The 17,500-nt window shown below is 43.7% G+C and overlaps 1 protein-coding gene and 1 long non-coding RNA gene across 20 annotated transcripts in view; one reads left to right on the top strand and one right to left on the bottom strand.

Annotated features, from left to right (window-relative positions):
• LOC110309297 overlaps positions 1–13,610 on the top strand; it is a 27,934-nt gene extending 14,324 nt beyond the window's left edge. The window contains exons 4-6 of the long non-coding RNA XR_002379688.1: positions 7,436–7,509; positions 11,871–11,970; positions 12,912–13,610. This is a non-coding gene — a long non-coding RNA (uncharacterized LOC110309297). The remainder of the gene's footprint in view (positions 1–7,435; positions 7,510–11,870; positions 11,971–12,911) is intronic.
• Positions 1–17,500, bottom strand: part of Enox1 (ecto-NOX disulfide-thiol exchanger 1) — a 550,965-nt gene that overhangs the window by 223,000 nt on the left and 310,465 nt on the right. The window lies entirely within an intron of this gene.

Raw genomic sequence — 17,500 nt, 5'->3', positions numbered from 1 at the left:
TCTTGCAGCCGCTGAGCCCTAGGTCAGTAGGGATTGCTGTCAGCATTCAGCCACACCCCAGGCCTGGGCTTCCATACCCTGCCACCATCGATGAACTGTGACACTTGCATACAAATGCAGTGACACAGTCCTCTTTGATCAGAAGGGAGATGGGAGCTGATGCTTTCATGAGGACATTTTTTATTTTAAGCTACTACATGCGATGAGCTTAAATAAAGTGAGTTTCCACGCTAAGAGGGCACTGCTCCCTTCGTGGCCTCCCTCCAGCTGGACACTCTCTCTAGAGATGCTCACTGGAGAAGTCCGTTACTATACAATGCCATTTAGGTCAGCACCACACATTCTGGATCTCTTGGGGGAAATATTCTACAAGATACAACCATCTATGAGGCTAATGCTTGTGGCCTTGTTTAAAAAAAGAAAAGAAAGACTAAAGACTTTCTGAAGACTAAAACTTGGATCATTTCCTCTAGATCAGAAACAATGGCAGAGCCCTGGATGGAGTCCCTAGCCTCAACCTTAGTTGCCATAGAATCATTGCATTCAGGTTTCTTCCACCAAAAATACAGGATAAGCTCCTGTGAGTTTTACTGGCATAAGAACGGAACAATCTGGGATAGAAGGCTACTTCCACCCTCTAAGGATACACTACTTGAGAGAGGTCTTCATTAACTGATTCTGATAGACGGGACCACATGGTAAATACTGATAGTAGAATGGCAAGCAGGATATAGACTCCGTCTTCAGAGAGTTTGCAGTGATACAGAACAAGTTCAAAGGTCCAAAAGCACTGGCAGACTGAAGATGCCTGCACTACAGTGAACTAGATTCTGTTAGGAGCCTTCCTATGGAAACAAACTAACAGCACATCTGTATATAGGTTCCGGAAGAGTAACCACTTACTGCTGTATTTACTACTGGGCTTGTAGATGAGGTATCTGAAGATGCCTTCCTTCTTCCAAAAAGGAAATAACAAGGTGTGTGTGTGTGTGGCGGGGGGGGGAGGGAAGACAGAGACAGAGGTGGAGGGAAGCAAGAAAAGTAGCATGAGGCCAGAGGAATGAGTCCTGAGCAGTATCTCAGCCAGTTTGAGCCTGGACATATTACCATCAGTGGCATGAGACAGCCGTCTGCAGCAGACACAGCTAGAGTCTGATGGGGACTGGAAGTCTGGCTGTCACGGCCCTTCTTTGCTCTCTCAAACCCTCTACTGCCATCACAGAGGTGCCCAAGTGAAAGGGTCTGGGCCAATCTGCAGCCATTGCTGCTGGAAACACCCTAAGGCATGGCTTTCTTGAGGGACACGTTTTTTGGGGGTTTTGTTTGTTTGTTTGTTTGTTTTTGTTGTTGTTTTTTGTTTTTTTTCTTTATGTCAGGGTAATAATTGTCCATTTAGGAAAATAAAACAAAAACAAAATACCCAGTAGGACCAAGCATGTATGATGTCAGCCTAGGGTTGACTATATCTGAGACTGGGCTTTGTCTGATGTTAGAAATTAGCTTAACCTGATGAACTGACCTTTATTCTGCCTGGAAGCTAAGTACATGACTGGATGCTACCCAGGGCTGGTGGATCACTGACTTTTTCTTTACTTCAGTGACAAAATATCTGGAAAAAAGCAACTGAAGAAGGCAGGGGTTATTCTGGCTTACAGTGGAGTGAGTAGCTCATCACGGCAGGAAAGTCATGGCGACAGCAGCTTGAGACAACTGGCTACACTGTCTCCTAGTCAGAAAGAAAGAGATGGCTGCTGCTGGACTCACTTTCCCCTTTTTAATTGGTCCAGGACCCCAGCCCATGGCACAGTTTTGCCTACACTGAGGGTAGAAATTCCCACCTCAATTAACTTAATTAGAAACTCCCTCACAGATATGCCCAGAGGTTTGTTTTTATGGTGATTCTAAATTTCATCAACATGACAATCAAGTTTAACTATCACAGTTGATGACCGAAGGCTCTTGAGTTCCCAAGACCTGGGAAGTGGATGGGCAGAACCAGAACTTGATAACTCTAAATGCTAACTGACTAGGAGATGACTGCTTCTGAGTTTCAAAGCTGGAGACACAGCTCTAGGCACTAAGGATGGAGGCTTGATGCTTTGGACTTTAAATATCTCAGCTTCTACACAGAACAGCTTTTGTGATCTCTATATTCTCTGCTGTAGTAAGCAGCCGTGTTTGGTAGCAGCAGTCAGCAGGAAGACAGTTCTTGCTTGTGAACAGGCCTTGGCTGCTGGGACCATAGCCTAACAGCAGCAAGTATTGCAGTTCTTAGATCTAGGATGCCCGAGACAGTTGGCCCTTAAGACCCACAGCTTCCTGGAACAGTCCCAGCAACCCTAGTCTCTACTTTCTCAGCTCAGGCTCATTATTTTCTCAGCCTTTGTTTTCTGTCATTTTCTGACCCAGCCACATTCAAGACATTTGCAGCCACTATCTTGCTACCGCTCCTGTTACTGTCTACACCGCTGTTCTTTGGGGAGTGGCCTCTGATAATTTTGCTACTGTTGCCACTCTATGGCTGCTTCTAGCATCTTTTTGTGTGACAAGCTCAGCTCATGCTACTAAAAGTCCAAAAGTCAGTAAGGCCTGCCAGTTATTAGGTCTACAAGGGAACAACAAGAAGCTGTCTCTTAGCTGGCTCAAACAGGCTGAACAGCCTACATATGTGGCCAAGCTAGGGGATGTAGCACGGATGCTTCTGTCAGTCATGGCTGTCCTTCTGGAAAGTGAAAGTCTGTACTGGTACCAGCCATGGGTCTTCTCCTGGGCTACCTAAGGAAGTCTTGCACTCTGTCCAGTATGGAAAGGGCTTTAGGGTCATCTAGAGTTCATCAAGGCTGATGATGGCCAAAAGTCCAGTACAAGTTGTTTTGAAACAGTTGTGGCTGAGCTAGTGCCTTCTAGAGCCAAAGTTGTGCTGTGAAGCAAGAAATATGATCGTACAGCTTCGGCAATGTGTCTACGGAGTGTTCGAAGCAGCGAGTGCTGTGTTAGGGCAGTCCACTGACAGCAGAGCTGATGATACACCTTCATTCAAGAGAGCCTGGGCACCGTGGGAAGGCTGGGTAGATAGGTTGGTGTGTAAAATGCATAACATCTATGTACAGAGAGAGATGAGGAGATGGAGAGATGGGGAGTAAATCTGTGGTCATCTGGGGTTGCCTGGGACTATTCTCCTGGGCTGGGAAGTAAAGTCAGACCATCACAGACCTTTCCTTTTCAATCCATTTCTCTCTCTCTTGTACTCAACACAGTGTCTCTAGCACAAGCAATCTCATTACACCGGCAGCGAGAGCTGTGAGGCCTGGAATTTATTTTCCCTTTCAACAGAAACCATAAACAAGACCTACAGAAACAGGCATCGTCCTATGAATTCACAAGCGGAATAATGGAGAAAACCCAGATTTTATAATAATTACTATCCTAGGGGATCACGGCCAGTGCCAGGAAACGTAAGTCTGTGTTGGTTACCCAGGGACAAACTTGAAGCAGAGATCTCCCATTACCTATTGCTGAAGATGCTTCTTCAGTCCCGGTGGAAAGAGGCTGACCTGAAGACATCATTCTCTCGGCCTCTCCTATGCAGTGTGCAAATCAGCTTGGGAATACAGAGTGAAGGCCAGAGGAGGGCTTCTGTCACAGGGACCTGATGGGTCACTTTCCTGAGCTTTTTCATTTTATGGTCACAATTCTCGTCTCAGGAGGCACTGGGGGTGGTGGTGGTTAACAAACAATGCCTTTTGTAGGAGCTGAAAGAATGAAGTTACTTGGAGAACTGTTAGAGGCTTTATAGCTAGAATCCAGGTCTTCCTAAGACAGTCTTCCCAGGGTGGTACTCTTGATCACTTGGCTATACAAATCCTGCAAAGGGAGGCTCCCTGACTTGCCGTTACTACAACTTACCCTCTGCAACCCTCCAGAAAGTATGTGTTCTGTTCAGGTCGTTACGGCTTTCCTGCCCACATTGTGGGTTGACTCACTCTTGGCAGGGTGATGGACAAAGTGCTCGGAGCCTGTGTTGTGGCAAGGGGTTGGAATATGCTCTGCTTATTTGGTGTGTAAACATTTTGGTGCAGAAGATCATATAGGGGAAAGCATGGCCAGGTGCTCTTGACGTCTCAATCCACCACCCAGCATTTGGAAGGATGGCTATCTGTAGCAGGGCCCTCTAAGATACATCAAACACTTGGGAATTGGGTTGATCGGGACACAGAGCAAGGGCAGCAACTTGGAGAATATGTGACTTAGTAGCAAAAGCATCGCGCAAAACAAAATGGCCTCGTTGGAGCTGTATCTTCCCAATCTAAGCTGGGCTGAGCTGAAATTGTTTTCGAGTCTTGCAAGCTCCCTGCTGAGCTCAAATGTAAAGGTTTACATGAGGAGAAGAGGTGATTTCTGAAATTTATTAGCCATAGAACAACCACTCTCAGGTTATATATGAAGTTCCGAGAAGCATGCTCCTCCATCCACACGATCGCAGCAGCAGAAGACTCGGTTATGATCTTAGTTTATGTTGGCCTCCAGTTTTCCTGTACAGTTGGAGCTCGTTTAACGGCAGGGATATGCTCTGAGGAATGTATCACGGCTCCATTCCGTGGGGGTGCGATCTTCATGGAGTAGACTTCACAAACCTAGCCAGACTAGGACAATCTTCTCATATGGCCTCTTCAAGCAACCAAGGGACAAAGCAAACATGAGGTGCCTGGAAGGTGGTAATGGCCCCCTTTGGAACAGGAATTAGATGATGTGTTTTCTGTTTCCTTTAGCTTCTGGCTCCATAGTACACCCATGCCTGTGGCTCTATAGCTCTTTTTTATGGTACAAGTTGATGGGTGATGTAGATTCCATGTTTTGTACCTAGCTGTGGCAGGCATACTGCGTTGCAGCAACTTAGGTAAGCAGGATTCTACTCAAAGATGATCAGAGTACAGCATTACACACTGTACATAACTGTGTGGGGGACTACCCTTAGGACTGGCAGTACAATAGAGAGCATGTACTGTCTTGCATTGCAACCATGACCACTTATAGGAAAACATTAGCGCTGTTATATTTTTATGGGGCCGGCATCCTATGTGGAGCCTACCATTGAAAGAAGCATTGTTAAGGGTACAGAACAACATTACAATATTCCTGGCGTAAATGTACAAAAACATATAAAGTATAAGCAAGTGAGGCTCGACCTTTGACCATCCTTGCCAAAATCTCTGGCTGCACCATACTACCTGTCTCATCCATTTCTAACAAATACCGTGTGTAGCATGACCCATGACCTGGCACTCTGGTCTGGTCATTTGAGTGGAGGAAAGAAGAGCCCGGGCATAGAAGCAATGAAGAACAGCACACTGCTTCCGTCTCTTCTGCGGGCTCACAACAAGGCAAGACAATCTCTTCGCTGACTGCTAACAGCACACGTATGAGTTGCTGAGATACAGTGGTGTGATTCAAGGTGAAAGGTAAGGTCCGGAGCCCCTGTCGATTTCCCTGTATAAGTCGAAGGAAGAGGAGATTCCAGGCTATTTGTTTGGTGAGAGCTTTTCTTTATACTCGTCATGTGTTTCCTTCCTTCGTATATTTTTCTTTGGTTGCTCTTCAGAGAACACCTTTCTAGACACGCGTGTTTTGAAATTCTGATCAGAACTGGAAGGGGGAAGGAGCTGGGGAATAATGGAGATGCCTGTACTTATGTGACACATTCACAAACCCTATGAATTTTTAATGAAGGAACAATGTCCACAATTAGATTTGAAATGAGGTTTTCTTTGTGGGCGCTCTTACAGTAAGTGGACTGTGGGTGGATTTTACTTTGTATTCTGTAAACGATATCAGTGCAGAAACCGCTCCAGTTTAATAGAAAATAAAAGCAAATTGTTGATTGTTTACAGCTTTTTTCCCCCTCCACATTTACCAGAAGTGTGGCAGTTTTTAAAATTGTTTTCCATTTTACTTAAATAGTGCATAGATGCCAAAGCACTCAGTGGTACAGAATGTGACTCCAGTCATGACCCAAAGCTGTCCTTTCGCGTGGCAGGGGGGAGTTTTATTTGTCTGATTTGTTTGAAACTATAAAAATAACTTGTAAATGTAGACCTTTGGGAAAGCAGATCTTAAACTTTGCCATTTGTAAACCTAGGCATCTCAAACGACTATCAGATAATTTGATAGCTGAGAGCAGAAGACAGAAGGACAGAAGCAATGGCGACTTAATTTGCATTTTGAGGCTGGAGCTTAACTCTCATGCTCAGATGGCTTCAGTCTGGACTACAGTCACATATCCAGGCAGCTTCCTACCATGTTTACCTGGTCTCCAAGGCCCTTCAGTGTCTGGCTGCCAGTATCTTCTGCAAGCCCAGGCTCTGAGACTTACTGCTTCCTCTCAGGAAGCACGGGGACTGTTAATCTCCCGTGAGACTGCCAGGCATGATCTTGGCTTGGTGATGCTGCATTTGGTGCCCCCGAGGTCACTGCATGCCAGCCCTCTCCCTCCCCTTAGCCCAGTTCTGCTGACCCCACCCAAGTCCTTGTTCTTGGCCCTTCACTGGCCTCTAACTATAACTGCAACCCTGGTTAGCTTCTTTCTATAAGCCTTAGTTTTCTCTATAGATTTCTTGGGATCTGAATTTATATCACATGGAGATTCCCTTGATAAATTAGCCTTCCACAGGGATAGACTTATTTTTAATCATTTAAAAATGTTTCTTTCTGCTAAATTGCCACAAGCCAAAACAGTGCCTAATAATATATAAATACATAAATCCTGCCTCTCCCACACACTCAAATTCACTGAATAGTCATTATGACTGTGACTGCATATGCATATATGTGCACACACTGCATTTCTTATATCTCTACTTTCTGTACTTTTGATGATGATGTCTGTGGCCTTAAGGACCCTGGAGGAAACTAGTTCTCCTGGGGGTAGCCAGTTTCTCCAGACATCATAGGGTCACTTGGGAGCCACTCTACAGATGAGAACCCACAGGCCAGGATCCCACCATCTCCCAAACGCTTTTTGCTCTGGGTTTCTCCTGTGCTAAGTCACAGTTGTGCCCCCACTATGCCGGAGCTAGATGAGGCATGGCAGGTAATTGCAGATGGTTCCTCACCCCTAAATTTGTTTAAATTATCTGGCCTAGCCAAGCCTACACCTGTCTTCTTTCCTGGGAAAGCACAATAAGGGTCCTTGCCTAGCGTTCCTCTCCTGAGAATGATAGAGTGCATCCCACCCCTCGCTCTGCCATGGCATGATATGCCCCTCATTTGGGGACCTGTGAGTAGCTAACTATCTTCAGGAGTCAGGCTCCATATCGTCTGGCCTTCCTATTCCTACACGATTACAATATATTAATAAGAAAAACTAAATTTAGAAATGCAAATATATAAACATATTGGGCGATTCACTTAAATAAATATAATTCTCTATATCTTCAAGGAAAATGTAATCACCGGAAGTTACAGCTTGCTGCATCCAGAAGAAATAAGATGATGCTGACATTTAAAAGATTTGTAAGTACTTTAGCCTCTATCTCACTCAGCCCTGAGATTAGCTTAGGATCTGTGTTGTTGTTGTTGTTTTAATTTTTTTTCGTGTGTGTGTGTGTGGTTATTATTGTTGACTTTTTAAAAAGGGTATCATTAATTCAAGGGACTAGTCATGATTCTTTTATTCTGCCACTAGAGATAATTAATCTCATAGAACAAACACATTATGGAGTTTGAATGATGCAGCCATGTAGATTTGTCAATTGTAGGCAATGTACTACTTTGCTGGGAGTGTTAGTAATGGTGAGGGGTGGGGGTAGGCGTGTCAGTGCATATCTGAGTACAGGAGTGCATGGGACATTTCCCTACCTTCTGTTCAGTATCACTAAGAACTTAGAAGTGGTCTAGAAAAATAAGATCTTTCAAAAGGAAAAATAAGTAAATAAAATCATACCTGTATTTATGCATTCTTTTTAAATACAAGGAGATAAGAAATCCTGCCCCCACTTTCCTCAGTTATAGCTTACATGGCACAGCTCCCTGCCTCGGAGCAGTCAGCTGAGTTTTCAACACAGTAGAAAATAGTTGTTCCCCTTTCGTTCATTCCAAAGCCATGGTTCATGTTGTTCCATGGCCCACTGGCCAGATGCCGCCCTGTTCTCTGTTGGAACACACCTCCAGCTGGGCTACACCAGGCCTGATGGGGGCACGGCAGTTCTACAAACCCAAGCTGGGAAAATGACCTTTGGTAGACTCTCAGAAGTCAGCTCTGAGGAATGTGCTGGGTGGTTACCCATTAGGAGTAACCGGTAAGGACAAGAGCCGGAGGCTGAAGTCTTAGTAAAGCAGGATTTGGCCAGAGAGACAAGAAGATGTCCACAGGAATGGTCCAGGCAGCTTCCAGAAGGCACTGGAGGGAGTCTCAGCCTATCAGCTGCTAACCTTGGCACTGGACCCTTCATAGGGACTTGACAGCCCAGGCAGCTGTCTTCATGAAGTTGGATGCATGCCTGCTGACTCAGGCTACAGAACCACTGCCAGGATGGTCATTCTGTAACAACCACATATTCTGTAATAGAAATACTAGCGCCCACTCAAGGCAATAGTAACGGTGCAAGAATAATTTTTCAGCTGCCATGAGAGAGGTTTTGAAACTGCTTACGGGCTGTGGAAGCATGCTTTTCAGAAATTAATACAGAAGTTGAGAATTTTTATCAAAGGGGACAAGAGTGCTCGCCATGGCCCTACAGCTTCCCTTCAGGCTGCTGGTATTCACATTTGCTGCCTTGTGTGTACCCGCTACTTTTCCACGCCTCCCTCCTTTCTGACTCACATCAAGGCCCACCTTCTCTGAGGCACCTTACATGATCAATTCTTGCCTCTCTAACTCCAGCATTCCCTAAGGTGTGGGATTTAACAGGGAACAGAAAACCATTATTTTAATTTTTAATAGTTAAATTTGCTCTGAGCCATGTGAAATTGCTGTTTCTGTGGATTTAAAAGCTAGCCAAATATTAGCGCTTTCATATAGGTCAACCTAGTATATGACAGAAAAAATATATTTTTAAAAGGACTTCACCAGTATTATTGTATATTATGAGACAAAAAAATGAGCATTTTATAGACACATACAGAAATAAATAAGTAAACATATTTCTTGACTATACAGCTGTAGTAAAATTATTAAACTTGTATCCACTAATGGAGTTGAACAATGGCATTCTGACAACCAGTGTTCTTTGTTCCTTATACGTCCCATTTTGTACTCATGGTAGTCTGGGGCTGGAAGGATCTCTGTATTTGGGTCCTTCAGCTGGTTCTCAAAGCATAAAAAGGCAAGAAGCAATTCAACGTCTTAGCATAATCTCTACCAGGTTGGTGGGTTGGGATGGTGTTGTCTTACCAGAGAGCATTGGTTGCTTTCCTTCATGTTCATTTGAATATGTGAAACTGATGGAACAGAGGGTGCTGTTCTGGCTGAAAGTCTGTAATGTGGAGCAGAGTAGAACCCAGGAGTCCCTGGCTGCTCCGATGGGCACCCACTTCACCAGCGCTCTGCATTACAGGGACATGTGGGTGTTGGCAGCTTAGGGGCTGGTGATCTGGGCTCCTGTTTTGTAGCTCAATATGCATAGCCTCCCCCTCCCCCCCAAACACACACACTTTCCAGGCTCAACTGATAATGCCACTGAGAAAGGAGGCTGTGAAAAGCCATCTTCTTTGGTGATATCCTGTGACGATTGTCCTTTATGCCCCCATAGCAACCAACTTTAAGCTCTTTTTAAAACCAAGACCTTGAAAGTATAGGATGGTAATGTTTTCCAATTCATTAGAAACGAAACTAAATTAAATTCCTGTATATTTTATTCTATTAAAGAAAAGACATAAAATACTCATGGTGTTGGCACTTATAGGGCTTTTGTCAGATTAAAAAAAAAAAAACGGTCATTAAGAAATTAAATCCTGCATACTCGTCAGCCTTTACTTCCATGCACAGAATAATGGGTCTTAAAATACAGGCGGTTGGTCATAGTTCTTAAGATACCTGATATGAAAGATAAGTATCTGTTGTAGAAGTGTGTGGCTGAGAGAGGACAACATTATTTTCATGTGAGGCACAAGGAAGATGCCAAGAGCAGGAAAATCTGGCAAATTCTGAAAGGATGCAAGGGTCCTTAGTGGGAAGAGACAGAGGAAGCGGGCTGGAGCTCTGGCAGGGACCAGGGACCAGGACCAGGACCAGGCTGTGTGAAGCTGGCAGAGCACAGTGGAGGCAGGGCACGGGGGAGGCGGGGCACACTGGAGGCAGGGAGAGGATTTTCCTTTAGCAAGTTTATTCAGAGACCACTTTCACTGCGTGTATCTAATGACAATGGTACTTTTATTCTTTAAAATCTTGTTTTCCTCTTCAAAATTTTACTTTCAGAAAAATGTCAAGGGATTTTAATCCATGCATGCTAAATACAATGTTTTCTTATATAAAAACGGTGGTTTATCAACCAGAAAACTGAAGTAAACCTCTTTAGAGAAGATGGCTCGGAAAGATAAGGGGAGTCTTGGCAACATAAACATGCTCTTACTAGCTCATGAAATGCTAAACCTAGGGCTTACTGTTCACGGCAGAAAGAAGATCACTGTAGAAGGAAAATAAAGCGAGCTTTTATAGCATGAGAAGGAATCTCAGAATTCATTAACCAAGAGACCAAAACAATACACAAAATATTGTGGTATATTTTAAGAGAGCTTTAAATAAAGTCACGGGGGACAGATTTATAGCACTCTCATTAAATCGGGACAGCAATGGCAGGGGTGTGTATATGATCCTTGGTGACAGGAAAGAAAGTATATTACTAGACTCTGTATTGACTAACTGCAAAACCCATCAATGACACGAGGGTGACAGGGCTCCTAAAGGAAAGGTACCATGTAAGCTCCAGTTCCCGACAGAGAAGACAGACAGCATTGCTCCTAATCAGACCCGAAGCACAGCCTAATGAAATGTGTTTGGGAAGTTCAGAGCAGCATGGGTGATGGCAACACAAACCAGCTCCACTAAGTTTAGGAGAGGATGGAAAATAAACATTTAATTACAGAACGAAGTAACCATATACAGAAGACGAGAGAACGAGTTATTCCAGACAGAAGTCACTGCCTTACAGGAGCTGCTCTGTAGCATTCTGACCCCAAAAGCATGCACGACACACACTCACATACACACACTCACACACACATATGCACACACACACACACACATTTTGAGAGGAAGAACAAAGGGGAAACAGGATCATTTTTGGTTGAAACCATTATGATGTCAATCCCACTGTGAGTGTCCCCTGCAGTGAAATCACCCTTCCATTAGGAAGGTACAGTCAACAGAGTAAGTATGGGGTTTCAGCCTGAGGTACAGTGGAAGCCCCGAGGGCCTCATTTACAAGAGCTACACTCAGGGGGAAAAAATAAAGGACTTGAGTGTGTCTGGCCCCTACACCAATGTGACTTGACAGTAGGCTAAATACTTTTAAGTCCCTCCCCAGTGAAAATATAGATTTCAATTTGAACAGTAGTTCAAAATGAACTACGTGGGCTCAACAGAATTCCAAAGCATTGGTGCCAGTTTTAGAGGACCACTTACTTGCTGGGGAAAATGATCAATTATGAGAGTGATCTCCACACATTAGAAGAACGAGAGCAAGTGATGGACCACGTCGGTGAAGCATTGCTCTAAAAGGGATGGAGGATCATCCAGGAATCACAGGTCCTGTTCACGCATTCTGTCCCCACCCTGTTCACTCATTCTGTCACTCATTCTGTCCCCACCCTGTTCACTCATTCTGTCACTCATTCTGTCCCCACCCTGTTCACTCATTCTGTCCCCACACATCCAGCTCCCACCGAGGAAACACCTGCTCTGTCCAGCACCATTTGAAGTTCTGTACCAGCAAGCGCTTCCTCCAGAGAAGGGAGGTGTAGCTAGCGTGGCTGAAGGTGAGAATGTGAATCAATTAAAATACCGGTTAACAGAAGCATCAGAGGGAGGACCAATTAATGGGCCAGTGATGGTGAATTTAGATTTTCTTGAAGGATGCACAGAGGTGAACATCTGCAGGTCAGGGTCTTTAGAAAGAATAAAATGAGGTTTCAGACATGGGCACCATGGTGATCAAAAGTGTGAAGAGGGTAGGGTGCTGTTTAGAAAAATCAGCACTTTTGAGTGTCTGAAGTCTACAAAGCAAATGGGATGGTGAGTCATCATGCTGACCACAGGGACCCAGGCTAGGAAGCACCGTCTCTTCAGCTAAGATGGTGCCCAAGGGAGTATTGTAAATCGGGAGTGCCGGGATACAATTTGTAACTTAAAACAAGTTCTGTATCAGAGTGGAAGGTAAGCTCCCCAAGGGGAGAGAAGCTCATGCTAGGCTCTCACTCAGTGGAAATTACTCGAAACAAGAGCAGATGAGGCAGAAGCAGGAGAGGTGGAGAGAGGGGAAGGTCTTGAGAGGTTTCTCGGGGCTGAGACAGAGAAAGCAAGTGAGCAACTGGAACACAGTGAGAGAAGCAAGCGGCGGGTTTGAGGCCCTAGAAAGCAATACTCAGACAGTCTTCGCAAGGTTTCTGGCTCAGGGGAATTGTGGTAGAAACAGCATATTTAAGGTCAGGAACTGTGAAAGGACTCATATTCAGTCCAGGAGACATACATTAGCACTCTACGGGTGCTTCTGTATTGAGTTGATAGAGTCTGTGAGCGTCTACATGCTTGGGGTGGGGGTGGGAGGGTTGGTGGTCACTGTCCTGCTCCTCTGGCAGGCCATTTGCCACACAATAGTGCTCAACATGGGGTGGGCATGTGTCCTGTCCTCCGAAGCAAGATTCCACACACAGTCAGACCTGGTTTGTGCCTCAGAAGACTTGACTTCTCTGATTCTCAGGTAAGGATCAAAGAATTTTAAACACCAGCTTCCTAAGTCTGATGATGAGCATCACAAGTTGACAGCCAGGAGGACCAGCGTGTTACAGCCAATGGGGAACTTTAAAGAACCCATTAAAAGAAGAAAGAAAAGAAGAGAAAAGACGTCCTTTTTTTTTTTTTTTTTAAAGAGAATGCAGTTTGCCCAATACTCAGTGTACTATTGGATATTTTGTAAGATGGATTTTGCATCTCTGGGCCTCCTGAACCTATACCTGTGACGACATGACCTTCCTGGGTTTGTGCCTCACGTACCAAGTATTGACTGAAATCCCTGGTGAGATCTGATGAACACCTCCTTGTATGTCTTATACTTTTGGGGCTCCCTACAGCAAGTTATTCTTCTGTGGTTGTTGTTGTTGTTTTAATTATTGTTAATTTGTGTGTGTGTGCCTGTGTGTGTGTGTGTAACTGTCTGTGTAATAAAGTATATATGCATTATGGGTGTGCAGGAGCCCACAGAGGCCAGAAGAGGTCATCAGATCTCCTGGAACTTGAGTTACTGGATCTTGTGAGCCACCATGTGGGTTCTTAATTCTTTTTTAAGTTCCATGATTTTTTTTTTTTGTATTCTCACACATGCATCTTTATCTCCATGAATTTTTTTCTCAGTATTTCCAACGCAAAATTGTAAATATATTTAAAATATTATGACATATTACTTATAATATTTATTTTTTTTATAACTAGACTGTATGTTTCCCGGGTGTGAACTACATAGAAAAAGAAATATCAATGTCCTGTCACAATGACAAAAGGTTGGACAAACCTTCAAAAAGCGTTAATTATAATAGAAATAACTAAGTCTCATTTCCTCTGTGTGAAGAGGATTATTATAGGTATCAAAGAATATAGATATTAAATACAAACTTAAACTATTGGAATGATAGGAGACTATGTTCTGTTCGAGGTATAATTTCACTGAAGAAAAAAAAAACTGCTTCAACTGATGTTTCCAAACAGATGTTGCAAGCCGTAGGAAGAAGACTCGGTACTTGGATGTGTGCTTTGGTCGGACACACCGAGACGGGTAGACACATGCTCAGTAATGCTTTTACCAAAATTGCATAATCTTAACTTAATCATTAGTGAGCACTGGCTAAATCAAAGGCATGGTTTTTACAAAATGAACCAACCAGTACTCTTAAAAATCTATCTCAGTCAGGAAGGACAAAGCGAGAGGGACTGAGAGCCGTGCTGTCGGCTCCGCGCTTATTTTGATGTACTCAGACTACCACTCTGAGGCTCAGTCATCATGACACAGTGTTGGGGTAGAAATTACAGGCTTACGAAATAGAAATGACTCCAAATCCCATCCAAAAAAAAAATCACTAAAGTCTATAATGCAAGCTTGTGTTCCTATCATTTGCAAATTGTTTCTGGTAGTTATAATCACCAAGGAATTCTCTGTTGACTAGAGGCTCCAATGAACATACTAGAAATTATGTTGTATTCAACTTCAATTTATGTGTGTCATTTTTTTTACAATGGTTTTATGTTTCCTCAAGTCAGTATTCTATTCAGGATTTTTTTTTTTTTAAAGAATTATCACAGTTTCACCCATTGTTCAATCAAACACGATGCCAGTCATAAGACACACACAGAGGAAGATGTTGAGAATGAAGCAGGGTGACCTCCAGCATGATTCCCACTCGGGGGTGACTGCTTCATACTCCAGGCTAGAGTGAGCAGCCTGCTTCTGAGCGGGTTTTAATTTTTAATGCAGTGGAACTGGCTTGATGAAACTTTCACACCTGGAGGCCTGCCCCAACACCTGCCTGCCCCAGGGCAGGACTATGGATCCGATGCTCGTGGTCAGCAACACAGGATGAGGCTGTGTGTGTTGCCATCCCAGGGACCAGTCATCAGAGTAGAGCGACATCTGATAATGAGGTGGTGTGTTCCATATATATATATATATATATATATATATATATATATATATATATTGGATGAGAAGCAATGGACAAGTAAGGGCATTTTAAAAGATAGAAAATGAGGAGGAATATTTATGTTTAAAATAAATTTCTAATAAATAAACAACAGCATTACTTCTTAATTAGAATTGGGTGAGGCATGTTTATTGGTCCAAATGAGATGCTTATGATACAAATCCTTAGGCGTGAGAGAAAGATCTTTGGGGAAATCAAAATGCCAATATAAGGAATGAACTGAACCAAATGGGACCTCAGAGCCTCTGCCCTTGGGGCGAAGGCAAGCCGAGAAGCCAGAGTCTGATTAAGTCTCAGGCTCTTCCCAGACCTCAGATTAGCTGGGTATTAGCACAAGCCGGGTCTCAGCTGTCCGTGAAAATTAAAACACATTTCAAAAGCTGCATTTGAATTTTGAAGACACTCACATATTTCCAGGCCTGTCTACTGAAAAAGGTCAACACTACAGTTTATGCATGGAAGAACCTAGTCTAAAAGTACTAGGGTTGCCACAGGATGTACGTTGAGGGCATATTGCAGACACAATTCCGTAGTCAGGAATACTGTCTTTCACTGAGTGTGTTGCTAAAGGAACTTCGTGCACTCATTAACGCCAGGGAGAAGAAGCAATGGCGACCTGGCATTCTCTCTGGATAAAGTGGTACACTCAAGGACTGACATGCGCTTTGTAAACCCCTACACAACCTGTGTCGCTCTGTAAGCCTCTCTTGGTCACTCTAGGTAAAAGGGAAAGCAGATATATTTAAATAAAGGCCATATAAAGTTTCCCGTCCATATAGAATATTTTTGGGTTTTTTGGACAGTGTGTCTCTGAGATTTGTGTCTGATGCTTTTTTTTTTTTTTTTTTTTTTGTAGTTCTTGAATGTCCATAACATTCTCACTAGTGCTAAGCTCTTGCAAGTCAAAGGTGTAACGTGTGGGTTTCTTCAAGTAAGATTTGTGGAAAATCAATAAATGTTTATATGAGTGATTTTATTATTAACTATACCAGAAATAATATATAATACATTGAAATTTCATGACAGTGAGAAGAGTTATTAATTTTAGAGAGCTGATAATACCTGTTGTATAAAGTTAACATCTTCTTAGGAATATGTCCAGCCTTGTGAACGTACTTCACAAATCCATGATACTCATGTCAAGAAAATTTTGGCTGGTAAATATACGTACCTTTATCATTTGGAGAAAATTCTTCTCTACAAAAGGCAAATTTTCTGATAACTTTTTCACTTACAGAAGAAACCAAGGTGGCTTTTAGTACATTTTAATACACGTTTGGTTCTAGATATCAAATTCACACTTTTACCTCTTTCACATAAAGCAAAGTAAAACTGTGATAAACCAATTCTTCCCTGCTCAAATGTATTATACATATGGAAATATATCCCTACTTTTATATTATACTTTCATATTAAAAATAAGCATGTAAAACTTTAAGTCTTCAGGAATTTTCAGAAGACACTTTTACTGGCGTGCCTTCTGGACGCTCAGAGCCTTTATAATTAAAAGAGCCGATGCTGACACAATTCAGCTCAGCCCAGCAGTATGTACAGAGCTCCCAGCTCCAGCCTCCACTAGGCACTGTGCAGATGGAGTGAGATGAACCAGGCGCCGACCACTTCCCCTGTGCATGCATTGGGCTGGAGGGCAGGTGTATAAAACTGGCTGTAATATCCTGAAGATAAATGCTATCTCCTGGTGCTGCAAATAAGCCACTCTCCACACACAGGAAACAGAGTGAGATATGACAAAGAAAGGGTAGGAACTCCGAAGAAGGGACAAGTGAACCCAGTCTTAAAGGACGATGGGATTAAGCCACGAGATCTGTAATCTCTGTCACCAGAGGAGAGAGACGACAGGAGGAACCTCGGGGCTCTCCGGCCAGCCAGTGCAGCTGAGTGGTGAGCTCTGGGTTCAGGGAGAGAACCTGACTCAAAAGATAAGTAGTGAGCAGAGAACTGAAGTAGATGCATGCCATCAACCTCCAGTCTCAACACACATGTGCACACATGTGTCACTTATGAACAGACACACGCAACACACACACATGCCCACAAAGTGTTTTGCTTCTTTGGAAATGTTTAGGTTTGTGTTGCTTAACCACAGGCAAAACTCTCTGGCCAGATGAAGTCTTTCTGCCCAGTCTGTTCAGCTGCAGCAACTTGGGACATTTAGGAAACCTGGCGTGAAGGATCAAAGGACAGAGATTCTCTATGCTGTTAAAACAGAAATCGAAGGGAACATGGGCCCAGGCAGGGTGCCTGTGAGTAAGGAGGGCTAGCTACTTTTGTACCAAGAAGGCCATGATGCAACTGCATCTTTCCTCAGTCTTTTTAAGAAGTCACACGTGCTGCGGGAAGGGAGGGAGGAGGTCCACAGAGGCTAGGAACCTCAAAGGCAGCAACCATTATCTGGATCTTCTAGCAGAAGGAGAAGGAAACTGCCGTCTTCGTTCAGCACCTTAATCACTACACTTATGTGTGGGCATGAAGTCTGGCTGCCGACCTCACGCGTCCTGTATCCTGACCCTCTCCTGTCAGAGACCAGGGAGGATGAGGCGTTCCATCTGGAGAGAGAATGGTCGGGGGGGGGGGGGGG

The sequence above is a fragment of the Mus caroli genome, chromosome 14 (assembly GCF_900094665.2).
Source record: "Mus caroli chromosome 14, CAROLI_EIJ_v1.1, whole genome shotgun sequence".
Taxonomy (NCBI): Eukaryota; Metazoa; Chordata; class Mammalia; order Rodentia; family Muridae; genus Mus; species Mus caroli.
This window is presented reverse-complemented; position numbering and strand designations above follow the sequence as displayed.